The following is a 12995-nucleotide window of genomic DNA, read 5'->3' on the forward strand; positions in this document are numbered from 1 at the left end:
ATTAGTAATAGTGCGATTTTTACCAAATTTGGCAAGAACATGCCATATGCTGTAGCCTACATTACTGCAAAATTTTGTGATTCAAGGGTGAACTTAAGGGTGGTCTTCCTGTCAATTACTAAAAATTATAGTAATGTTCTATTATTAACTTTATTTGAATAGGTATCGGTATGGATGGTATTTCGGAGCCTAGGCACCATATAGTGGCAGCCTCCTGATTTTTTTCAGATTTTTCGGTTGAAAAGTTTCTGAGAATGGGTTGGTTAAAAAAATGATCACTTTCAACCCCCCACACTCCCTACCTTTTCAACAAATGTCAACACTAACACAAGGTTCGAAAAGTACTAACCGAGACCTTTCGTTTGATGCCACACATGAATATATTTGATAAAAAAAAATGTACACCCCCTTTTGCATGTAATTCGACATAAAAGGATGTAACTCACAGCGTGAGCGTTCACAGTTCCCACCTTTCTACCAAATTTGGTGCCAATCGCTACAACTATCTCCGAGAAAAATGCGTGTGACGGACAGACAGACAGACAGTAAACCGATTTTAATAAGGTTTTGTGTTTACGTAAAACCTTAAAAACCACTTTCATATATAACGTCTCCATTTGTCAATTTCCCGATTAAGTGTTCGTTGCCGGAGGTGAGGTATTAAGCCAATTGAAGACTGATTTTGATATGCAGAATATAAATAGATAACAATTTAAAATAGATAGAGTTTGCAATTTGTAGAATTATTATACTATTAATTAATTTACTATGTATTTTATTTCGTCCAAAATGTCAAACGGTCCAAATTAATCCTTATTCGATACCTGATTGGTTCCGTGGGCTTTTGTTATTCTGGCACTACTACACTAGGCAAACACATGTCAATTTCAACAATTCATTGGCAAGTGCCAATTCATTGTCAAACACAGCTGATCCGATTTTCGTTATATCTCGATCATTCTCAAGGTCAGAGCAATTTGAAATTGTGCGTATTCCCTTTTTTGGGAGCGAGCGGGAGTGGGGTAGCTACATAGTATTTACCTGTAATATCTAACTCCGAACGATATGTACATATATTTGTAGTTTGAAAAAATATGAAGAAATATTTGAGTTTTTAGCCACATACGAATTCCGGTAATCCGACTTGCGTGTATCTGTTATAAGTTAACTTCTTCACATTTGCTAATCACATTGTATTTCTAGTGTGAAACGTGTGAGGTTGACTATTATGAACACAATGCTTTCCAGATCAAATTTGTTTGTGTAAAAGCTTTTTAAAACTAGATAGAAATGGAACTTTTAACTATGTACACATCCTCCATTTCTCACTTGCATTCTTCACATAAGGAAACACGTTCAAGCAATTCTAAGAAAAAAAGAAATCCCTTACGAATTTCCCGGAGAATAACATCTATAACCTCACCAAGTATACTTTGTAAATATTGCATATCTACATTTTTTTTCGCGGTGGCTGAACGCTTCAGGCATGAAAGTATTGCTGCATTGCTTATATAAGCATATTTGAATGGGCATTTGTACGCAGCAATATTATATAATACATATAGTTTATAAGACCATTCACTTTAACATGACACTGATATTCAAACTCTTAGAATGCAAGAAATTTGCACAAGAGTGGCAACCTTGAGCTATTATAACCCTGTTGATAATAGTGCGGTTTCCATTAACCTTAGTTTCATGCTCTATAGTATACCCCGCATTACTGCAAAAGTTGATGATTCTGCGATAAATCTAAGGTGGGTTTTCCGGCAATTTCTAAAAATATACTTATAATAAATATGGTAATATACTATTAATAATAATCGTTGGCGCAACAATCCATATTGGATCAGGGCCTTGAAGTGTGTTAGAGCACTTCATTCAAGACCGTAACGGTACACCACAGTACACTGTGGGAGGCAATGTGGTCAGCATTGCGCATATACTATTACTAACTTTATTTAAACAGGTAACGGTGTGGATGGTATTTTGAGGCCTGGATAAGATAAGATATCCATGGATCACCATATTTGTTTTCAGGTATTTGGCATTCTGAGAACGGGTCCTTGAAGTAACTGACCCTTTTCTTACTCTCGCAACTAATGTTCCTGCACCCCTTTGCAACTAATTTCAAAGCTGATACCAGCTTTAATTTGATACTCTACATGACTAGATTCTAGAAATTACTTACTTTAATGTGATATTGATATTTAGTATTTGGGGTTGTAATAAATTTACACGGAAAAGATAACTTTGAGCTACTGTAACCTTATTAGTAATGGTACGATTTTGATCACATATCATGCGTCATACTGTAGTCCATAATATTGCAACTCTAGGATAAAAGCAATCAATGTACCCAAAAACATAATGATATACTATTATTAACTTAACTTGAGTAGATATGGATATAGAGACTATTTTGAGGCCTGGACACGGTATAGAAACAGTTTCGTGAATTTTTCAGATTTTTCGGTTTAGTAGTTTTTGAGAATAATAATAATAATAATAATAATGCATCTCCAGCAACTCCGGGAATTCTATCTCAAATCAATGATGAGATTGCATCTCGACTGTGTGCTGATATGTCGCTGCTGCAACTACAATCACTTGTGTATTGTGGTGCAGTTGCGGCTATCAGATTGCACGGTCAGAAGATTCGCTTTCGCGTTATTGGTTTGAGTGACAAAAGAGATCCACCATGGAAAATTCGTCTGGAACGTCGGCGGGACTCACTCAGGCAGGACATTGCTAGACTGATTCAGATCAGCACTGGCAATGCCAGCCGGCGGGTGAGAAATAAAGTGCAGAGGGTTTACCGGAACTATGCCATCCCCTGTGAGACACCCGTAGTTGAAATTCTGGACACACTAAAACAGAAACTTTCTGTCATATGCAGTCGGTTACGACGGTATGGCGAAAGTTATTCCAGACGTGTCCAGAATGCAACATACGCGAGGAACCAGCGGAGCTTTTTCAGATCTCTCAACGAATCCCAACAGAGCGCCCAGACAATACAGTTCTCGGTGACGGAAGCGAAAGAGTATTGGGGTGGACTTTGGGGGTTACCTGCCCAGCATGCTGAGCATGCTGAGTGGATCACCGCCGAAGGCACCCGCCATGCCAATACACCTGGCATGAATTTCGCGGATGTTACCGAAGAGGAAGTTCGACGAGCTATAAACATCTCGAAGAACTGGAGGGGCCCAGGTCTGGATCGGGTGCAGAATTTCTGGTATAAGAAATTTACCAGCGTACACAGTCGGTTGGCACGCAGTATAAATGAGGTCATGAGTCGGCCGGAGGAATTTCCACCTTTCCTCACTGCGGGAATTACCTACCTTATCCCTAAGAAGGACACGGTGCAGGACCCCGCAGACACAAGGCCGATCACTTGCTTACCAACCCTCTACAAATTCATCACGTCCATTATTAGTGGAAGGATCAATGCGCACCTCGAGACCAACAACATTCTGTCCGAGGAGCAGAAGGGCTGCCGAGTTGGGTCAAGGGGTTGCAAAGAGCAACTCATTATCGACTCGGTAGTTGTAGGACAAGCAACTAGAGGCCAAAGAAACCTCTTCAGTTGCTATATCGATTATGCCAAGGCTTTTGATAGCGTTCCGCATACCTGGCTAATCGACATCCTACATCTGTATCGCATTGATCCGAAACTAATAAAGTTTTTGGCGACAGTCATGGAAGGGTGGCATACCACCTTGTCAGTCTGTACATCTGAGGGTGCTAATACCTCAGAGCCCATCCGTATTCGGAGGGGCATCTTCCAGGGGGATTCATTGAGTCCTCTTTGGTTTTGTATGGCACTGAACCCCCTTTCATGGCTACTGAATGATGCTAGAGGGCATGGTTTTGCAATAAAATATGGCCTACGTGCTAAGTGCGAACTGACACACTTGATGTACCTAGATGATATCAAGCTGTATGCTGGTACTGACAACCATCTTAGAAGTGTGTTGCGAATAATAGACATGTTCAGCCGTGATATTCGGATGGAGTTTGGATTAGACAAATGTCGAATCCAAGCCATCCGCAAAGGTCATCACGAGCCACATGCCGGACATAGCATTGGTGACCTCCACATCGAAGCTATAACCGAGACAGACTTCTACAAGTACCTAGGAATTCTGCAAGGAACCCATGCTCGAGTTGGTGATCTGAAAGAAGCTCTGCTGTCCGAATTCCTGCGACGTGTAAAGCTGGTGCTGAAATCGCATCTCTCGGGGAAGAATAAAATAAGCGCGTTGAATGTATTCGCCATCCCTTCACTGGCTTATGCATTCGGAATATTGCCGTGGACGAAGACCGATCTGGAAAACGTCCAGCGGCGGATACGGACAACTATGTCCAAATTCCGAATGCATCACCCAAAGTCGGCCGTGGAGCGGATGAACCTGCCTCGTGACATTGGAGGTAGGGGCGTGGTTGACGTGGCGGCACAACATCATCGCCAAGTCGACTCACTGCGCGCTTATTTTTACAGTAAAGAGCAGGCGAGCCCCTTGCATGCGGCTGTCTGTAAGGCAGACTGTGGACTGACTCCACTTAACTTGAAGGATCGATCTTTCAATCCTCTGAGTGGGGTGAAGTCGGACCAAGAGCGGATCCATGAATGGAAGTCGAAGGCAATACACGGTAAACACGTGAATTGTCTTTGGCAGCCATTTGTCGATTTGCATCTGTCGAACAGATGGCTGTGTGCTGGGGAGCTCTTTGCTGAGACGGAGGGGTTTATGTGTGCCATTCAGGATGGCGTGGTCGCCACCCGAGCTTATAAAAAGCTCATCATGAAAGAACGGGTGGAGAACGACCAGTGCAGAATGTGTGGTTCGGCGTTAGAGACGTTGGACCATCTCATTTCTGGCTGTACTGTTATGGCACCGGTGCAATACATCACCAGGCATAATGCTGTATGTAAGGTTATCCATCAAAACCTTGCATATAAGCATGGGCTGATCACGGGGACATGTCCGGTTTACCGATATGAGCCGCAAGCAGTACTTGATAGTTCTGCTTACAGCATGTATTGGGACCGGCAAGTTCTGACTGATCGCCATACAGCACACAACAAGCCTGACGTACTGTTAGTTGACAAGACGGGTCGCTCCGCGTATATTATTGATGTTGCTACCCCCCATAATAGCAACATTGAACGGAAATACGTGGAGAAGAAGGTGAACTATGAGCCATTGGCTCGGGAAATCAAAGAAATTTGGCGTCTCGAGCGGGTGGTTGTAGTTCCCATAATATTGTCAGCTACAGGTATTGTACCCAAATCCCTCACGGCTTCCCTTGATGTCCTGGGACTTTCGCACAGTCTGGTTCAAACCATGCAGAAGTACACCATTCTGCATACGTGCTCGATGTTGCGGGGGGTACTCGACGGATTCTCCCACTGACCTACCACCGGCCACCATCACCAGTGCCCCTTTAGTTTTTAAGTAGGTAGGATCGTCCGAGCCTAAATGCTTGGCACTTAGTGCTAGTATTAGGTAAAATCCGGCATCTGCCGAGATTGTGATAACTCGGAATATAATAATAATAATCGTTGGCGCAACAAACCATATTGGATCAGGGCCTTGAAGTGTGTTAAAGCACTTCATGTAAGACCGTAATGGTACACTACATGCTACTGCGATTTGAAAATTTGATAATATTATGATTATGGTCAATACAATTTTGATGCAATTTGGTAGAATTGAGATTTTTGGTTATAATTATATTGTCTGTTATTCTAGTTATACTAGGATTTTGGTTCTTTTGCAAAATACAATTTTTCGGTTCATTTAGAAGTTCGCGAGTACATTCTTCTGACACAGGTATTAATTAACTTTCTTCGTTTATATGGTTATATATAAACGATTTGTCATTTGTGTAAAGAACTTCTGAATGTGGTGACACACACACAGTTATTTTTGTTTGGCACTGGTACTATAAATAGTTTATGAAAAGTTTTTCTTGTAAAGTTTGGTATTTGAACGACTATCAATATTTGCTTAGCTTTCTGGCCCCCTGATACTCTGATATTCTTGAGTTTTTCAACGTCTATTTGAAATTTATTAATCTCTTCTATTGTAAGGATATCTTTACTTAAAACTTCTAGTCTTGATAACAATATTACCTCTGCTACTTCTGAGATTGAATCCAAAACTGCTTGTACATTATTTTTCAACAAATTATACGTTTCCAACTGTATTAACTGTTTTTATAGTCCCTCATTTTCCTTCTTTAACGTGTTAACTTTGTCAACAACTATTTCTTGCTGTTTATTGATACGTTTTGCTAAATTTTGAATGTTTTGTTCAATTTCTCCGTTAATTTAAATTTGTTTTTTGTTGTTGTCTACAAATGACTTCAAAATTTCTTTCAATGTATTGTCTGTCCTGATCGTCCATTACACCTCCAAACCATTTCAATAGAGATCCATATGGGCTAAATATTGTTCTTCTAAATTTGTGGGGCTCTAGATAATTTATTTTTAAGTTTATTGAGCATTATCTGAATATTTGGGAATTTCATCATAATTTCTGATGAGGTTGTTTTCTTGATATTTTCCAGAATGTCCTGGTATTTTTGTAATTCTATTATGTGAATGACTTTAGAAAAGTTGTGGATAATTGGAACTTTTCGTCCCTTATTAACGTATATCCGTTTCCCTGCGGTATTTCGGTAACCTCCAATAGTTGTCCCTTGACGACTGTTAGTAAACATATCAGGAATATGGGGTAAACACCTGTTGAAGAGATTTTTGAAATTTATTTAATTTCATAAAAAGTTTTTTATTTTTTAAATTAGTGTTACTTAGTGACAAATGGCATATTATGTTTTTTACGTTGAAATTTATTTTTGATATACTTTGAATTTACTTGTTCATCTTTCCGAATCCTATTTTTATTTTCAATGCTTTTATCTTGTTTTTTAATTATTTGGTCTCTTATTATTGGATACTCCGAAGAGGGGGTAATTCCGTTATTTATTTCGATTGGTTTATGGTTAGTTCTGGAATGTATAGTATTATTATGGTACTTCATGATTTCTTAGATGTCCACAGAAGATGGAGATAATTTTGCTTCTGTAATTTTTATTGGAACGTGTTCATTCAATGTATTATGTAACCTTTCTATATCAGCGTTTCCAGTTTTGAAACCAGGAGTTGTAAAATGAGGTGTGGCTTCGTTTTGGAGAAAGTTTTCCAAATTACTAGTAAGGGTGCTTTCGTTGTCGGTTATTATGTGATTTGGCTTTCCCTAAGTCGCAAAGTGTTGGTTTAAAGCGGATTGAATATCCATCCAGTTTCGAGACTTGATTGCTATTGCCTGGCCAAATTTGCAGAATTTATCAATAAGTGTGAAATAGAAATGATTTATATCTAAAAATCAAATGTCCATATGAACTATTTCATGAGGTTTTTCAGAAATTGGTGGTTTTTCAAATGGTATTTTTGCTGGTTTCCTCTCATACTTGCTTAGTTGACAAGTATGACAATTATTTATTACTTTTGTTATTTCGGACTTTAATTTAGGCTAATAATATTTGGTTTTTATTTCCTTATAGACTTCTTCAATTCGAAGGTGGTTATTCCTCTTATGTTCCTTTAAAATTTCTTCTTATATCTCCCCTTTGTCGGTGCAATCGAAAACAATGTAACTACATTTCACAAATTTAAGTTTTGAATGAGAACTTCTCCATTTTAAGTATTTATTGTGAAATTGAGAATATATCGCAAGGTTGGGGATATATATCGCTACGAATCCTTTTTTAGCTGTATGATTATTTAAGGTATACTGTAAGTACTTTTCGTCGATATTTTTAGATATATAAGTCACGCGAAGTCTTCCGAAATATTTCCTCCTTATTATTTTATTTTCTTTTCCTTCTTTAATTATTATCTGATTTTTAAAGGTATTTAAAGAGGCTTCTGAGATGGGTATATATTGTAAATTATCTTCATTTGCGCTATGATATGTTATATTAGACCCGTTATCTTCATTATTTTCATTAGTTATGTCATTTGCGTGTATTAATTTTACGCTATGATCAGCATCAAGTGCAGGACGGGATAATGCATCAGCAACATAATTTTTTTTCCTTTTATATATGGTATTCGATGTCATAGTTAAACTCCTCGAGTTTCAATTTCCATCTTTGCAATTTGCAATTCGGTTCTTTCAAATTAGCCAGCCAAGTTAGCGGTTTGTGATCAGTTTTGATCGCAAATTTCCTTCCATATGAATATAGCCTGAAATATTTAGTGGCCCAAACGATTGCTAATAACTCCTCTTCTATTGTAGAGTATTTAGTTTCATGTTTATTGAGAGTGCGTGAAGCATAACAAATCGGATGGCTACCTTATGAAAGTACTGCTCCAATTGCATAATTTGAAGCATCAGTGATAAGAGTAAATTTCTTTTCGAAATCTGGGTGTTTAAGGATTGGACCTGAAATTATTAGTTGTTTTAATTTTTCAAATGCGTCAAGGTAATCTACATCTGTAGAATCGATTTTGAAATTTTTATTTAACCATAGAACCCAACTAAATCTAGAAATTACTTTATTTGTGTAGTTGTTCTGGGAATTGCGAAATTTTGGATTGCTTCAAATTTTTTTGGATTGGGTTTAATGCCGCCAGTAGTTACTACGTGACCAAGAAATTTTGTTTCTCTTTTCATAAATTCACTTTTATCGATTTGAATTAATAGATTAGCTGCTCTTAGTACATCAAAAACCTGGTTTATGGGTAATAAATGTTCTTCCGATGAGGTACTGAAAATAATGATATTGTCCATGTAGACGAGACAGATTTTACCAATATATTCATGAAGAATATCGTTCATTAGACGCTGGAAAATAGCTGGAGCGTTTTTTGCCAGTCGAAAATGCTGTTTTGGGAATGTCTTTTTCCTCTATCTCTATTTGGTGAAAACCCTTGGCTAGATCTATTGTTGAGAAATACATACACTTTCCCAGTGTATCCAGGATGTCGTTAATATTAGGTATAGGAAACTTATCATCGACGATTATGCTGTTTAATTGGTGGATTTTAGGCACCACAATTCGCCCCTTCATTTTCCCTGAAGCATCGCCTTTTTTCGGGACCACCCATATTGGTGAGGAATAAGTGAATTTACTTTGTCGTATAATCTCTTGGACAAGCATATCCCTGATTTGTGTTTCTACCTCCCTTTGATCTACCTGCGGGTACACGTACGATTTTGTATATACAGCAGTATTATTGGTCGTTTTTATTTCGTGTTTAATTTTATGAGTGAAAGTCAAATTTTCACCTTCTTGAAAGAATATTTCCTCATCATTTTTTAACAGGGTCAAATGTTTTTCGTTTTCCACATCGTTCAAGTGCTCCGTTCTGAGTAATGATAAGGGATCATTTTCCTTGTAAACATCGGTTATGTACATATGATTCACATATTCGTCCAATTCTTCTTCATCCATAGAACCATATAACGTTAAAATATTGTCATTGAATTTTATGGTTTTGTTATACAAGTCAATATTTACATTATAATTTGCAAAGACGTTGTTTCCGATTAAACCGTTGAAGAAACTATTAAATTTGTAGGAACCAACGAATTTAAGGAACGAATTTAACGAACGAATTTAATTTTTTGGTTTCCCCCTAATTCCTTGAAAGGTTTTATTTGCACAGTGTACAGGGATGGGATACTGGAATTGAGAGTTACAATTCCTATTAGGAACTCTGAGACTTGGGTGGCAAAGATCTGTATCTATTAAACTGATTGCTGGTTGGTGGTTTCCGAGGCAGGTTCTGGAAAATTTTCGGTTTGATCAGTGTGTACCATTTGCATGGATTCATCTATTTCCATGGGTTGGGGCCACCGAATTAGTTAACATATTTTTGAACTGAGTCATTTGGAAGAAATTGATTCTGATTTCGGAAAAAAAATTGGTTTGTATAATTCTGATTCTGATAGAATGGATTTCGAAAATTTTCCTTTTGATTCTGAAATTTTTGGTTTTCGCACCTTTTGTTTTGTAAATTTGAATTTTGTTGATTTTGATTATTTTGGTTTGGTTGGGCCTAATTAGTATATTTGTTTTGTCTTTTATTAAATCTATTATCTCTTTTGTGGTACAGATGACCCGTTTCTGTTAATACGAAAATTGCCTTTTTCATTGCATCAGGATTTCTACAGAATAGTATTGTTCGACAAGGTTCTGGAATATTACTTTTCATAATGTTTAGTGCAATAAGTCGATTATCTCTAATTGTCTGTTGATAATGGGGACTTTGTTCTACCTTTAAATTTAGATTGGTTAACCGTTTTTGTATTATGCTGATAAAATCTAACACAGAACCCCTGAATTCAGTACTCCTTAATTCATTCAATAATTGTGTGCTGTTTCTCTGGTCTGAAAAATTGGCATATAATATTTTTTTAATATCTTCCCATTTGATGATATGAGGACTGGCATCCAGAATAAGTTTAGCTTTCCCGGTGATTCTACTCTTGATGATATTTCAAATGATGTTCTGAGATTGATTGTCGTATTGCTGCAATATTGGTACTATCACGTCCACCATATCCGGTAAACTCTTCAACTAGTCCCTACTACCATCGAATGTTGGTATGTGTGATGCGTGTTTCACAAGATCCAGGGTAATATTCAATTTGGTGTTAATGATAGGAGATCTCGCTGAGAATCAGCACTTTTCAGTTGCCAATACAAGTTTGTTTGGTTTTTAACGAAAAGAATCCTTAATCGGAATTCACACTTTTAAATTATTAAGTTATCCGCGAATTTAAAAATGCACTCGTTTGTACACTTAATTTAAATTCTACTAATGAAAACTTATCTTGCGAATGCGTCATAAAGAGTTAAAATTTGAGTGCCAATAAGCACTTTAACGTTTTTCACAGAACTTTGTCGCTCACATGTGATAACTTTTTACAAGTAGCACTTGACATATCCTACCGACTGCGCCAATTATGATCACTGAAAATTTCTTCAGTTTAAATTAGATAAAAACTTCACTTATCTTGACAACTTTTCATTAATTTGAAAAAAAACTGTACAATAACAACGGACGACGCGTTTATGGACCAGAATGTGTGAATGTCCCTTATATATGTACTTTCTAATCTGTTTACATTTTCCATTGAATCATTTCTATCCATCATCTTCTACTCTGAATCAAATTGTTTATAAGAAAATCAATTAAGATGTGAAAATCGAACTCCGCCATGCTATTAACATAGTATGCTGGTACCAAGCCCAGGTAAAGGAGGAGGGTTTGAGGCAACGTACTCTGTACTATCCTCAGTAAAACAAAAATAAAATGCTGAGATCAGGGAAAAAGATAAATAGAGTATAGTTGGAGTTATTCTACTATGCTAAATCCTACATGATCTCTCTTGGTGACAGGCCCTGCGACAGGTCGACCAAGAAAATGCATAGAATGTCGTTACAAACATGATAATCGGATTAAGTCACAGGCCTCGGAGAAATGCTAGGGCGTCCACCTCAGTCGACGCGGCAGGACGGGCCCCGGTCCTGTCGAGAAATGGGCAAGGGTTCTTGACGCATGGACGGCGTCAGGACGTAAGCAAGTTAGTCCGCACACAACGAACAAAACAAATACGTGTCTGCACGCTAAATGTTGGTACTCTAACTGGAAAGACCGAGGAACTCGCAAGAGCCCTTCGGAAAAGGCGCATTGATATCTGTGCTCTGCAAAAAACCCGTTGGTCTGGTGCCAAAAGTTGCGACATTAAATGCGAACGCGGTAAAAATGGCTATAAACTTCTCTATTTTGGTAACCCACACACTCAATATGGTGTTGGCGTTGCCATCTCAGAGGGTTTCCGTGATGCCATTAAAGAAGTAAAACGATTTGATGATCGGCTGATGAAGCTCACCATTATATCAGCTGATCGCACTATTCACTTCTTCACCGCGTATGCACCACAGACAGGCCGACCTGATGCTGAGAAAGATGCCTTCTGGCAACTTCTCGATGAAAAGATTTGTCACGTGCCTGCTGACGATTATATAATCATTGCGGGCGACCTTAATGGTCATGTGGGTGAAAAGGCAGACAGTAACAAGTGCCATGGGGGAAAGGGGTTCGGAGCACGCAATGAGGGTGGCGAGCGTATAATTGATTTTGCGGACACCCATGACCTTGTACTTACGAATACATGGTTCATCATACGATTGTCTCATCTTCCTACATTTTATAGTGGGAACAGTAAAACGCAAATCGACTATATTCTCATAAGACGCCAACATTTTACCACTGTAACTGATTGCAAAGTCGTTCCCTATGAGACCACCTCAACATCGGCCGTTGATTGCCGTCCTGCGAATTAAGCCACCGATAAAAGAGCGTGAGAAACGCACTGGCCCGCGACGCATTAAATGGTGGCGATTTGGTGAGAAGAAAGAAGAAACGATCTCACTCATACGATTGGCGACCGTTACGAATGTGGAAGAATCATGGAACCAAATGAAAGACACGATCCACAAAGCGGCCTCTGCAACCCTCACCAAGTCGGGTAAGTGGTACACCAACCGAGATACTTGGCTTTGGAATGATGATGTTGAAATGAAGGTCCGTGAAAAGAAACGCCTCTCCCACAAATTTCTCGGCGATAAAACGCCTGCTAATCGGCAAATTTATTAGAATGCCGTGAAGCAAAGAAAGCGGCTGAAATATACGCTATTAACATTTCTTTACCATGTCTTTAAAATCGCGCTGGGTGGTTCAGAAGCAAAATAATTATCGAGCGACTTTAGTACATCTTTAACTTTCATGATCACTGAAAAATTTGCTCATCCTCCACTTCCACCATCACTGCCGATATTTTGGACCAGTTGCACCTGTCAGCGCAACTGAAGTCGAGGAGGCAATAAAACAAATGAAATCAGGGAAAGCCACAGGACCTGACGACATCACATCTGAGCTCTGTAAAGCAAAGAGCTGGGACCCAACACTG

This window comes from Hermetia illucens, chromosome 2, assembly GCF_905115235.1.
Source record: "Hermetia illucens chromosome 2, iHerIll2.2.curated.20191125, whole genome shotgun sequence".
NCBI lineage: Eukaryota > Metazoa > Arthropoda > Insecta > Diptera > Stratiomyidae > Hermetia > Hermetia illucens.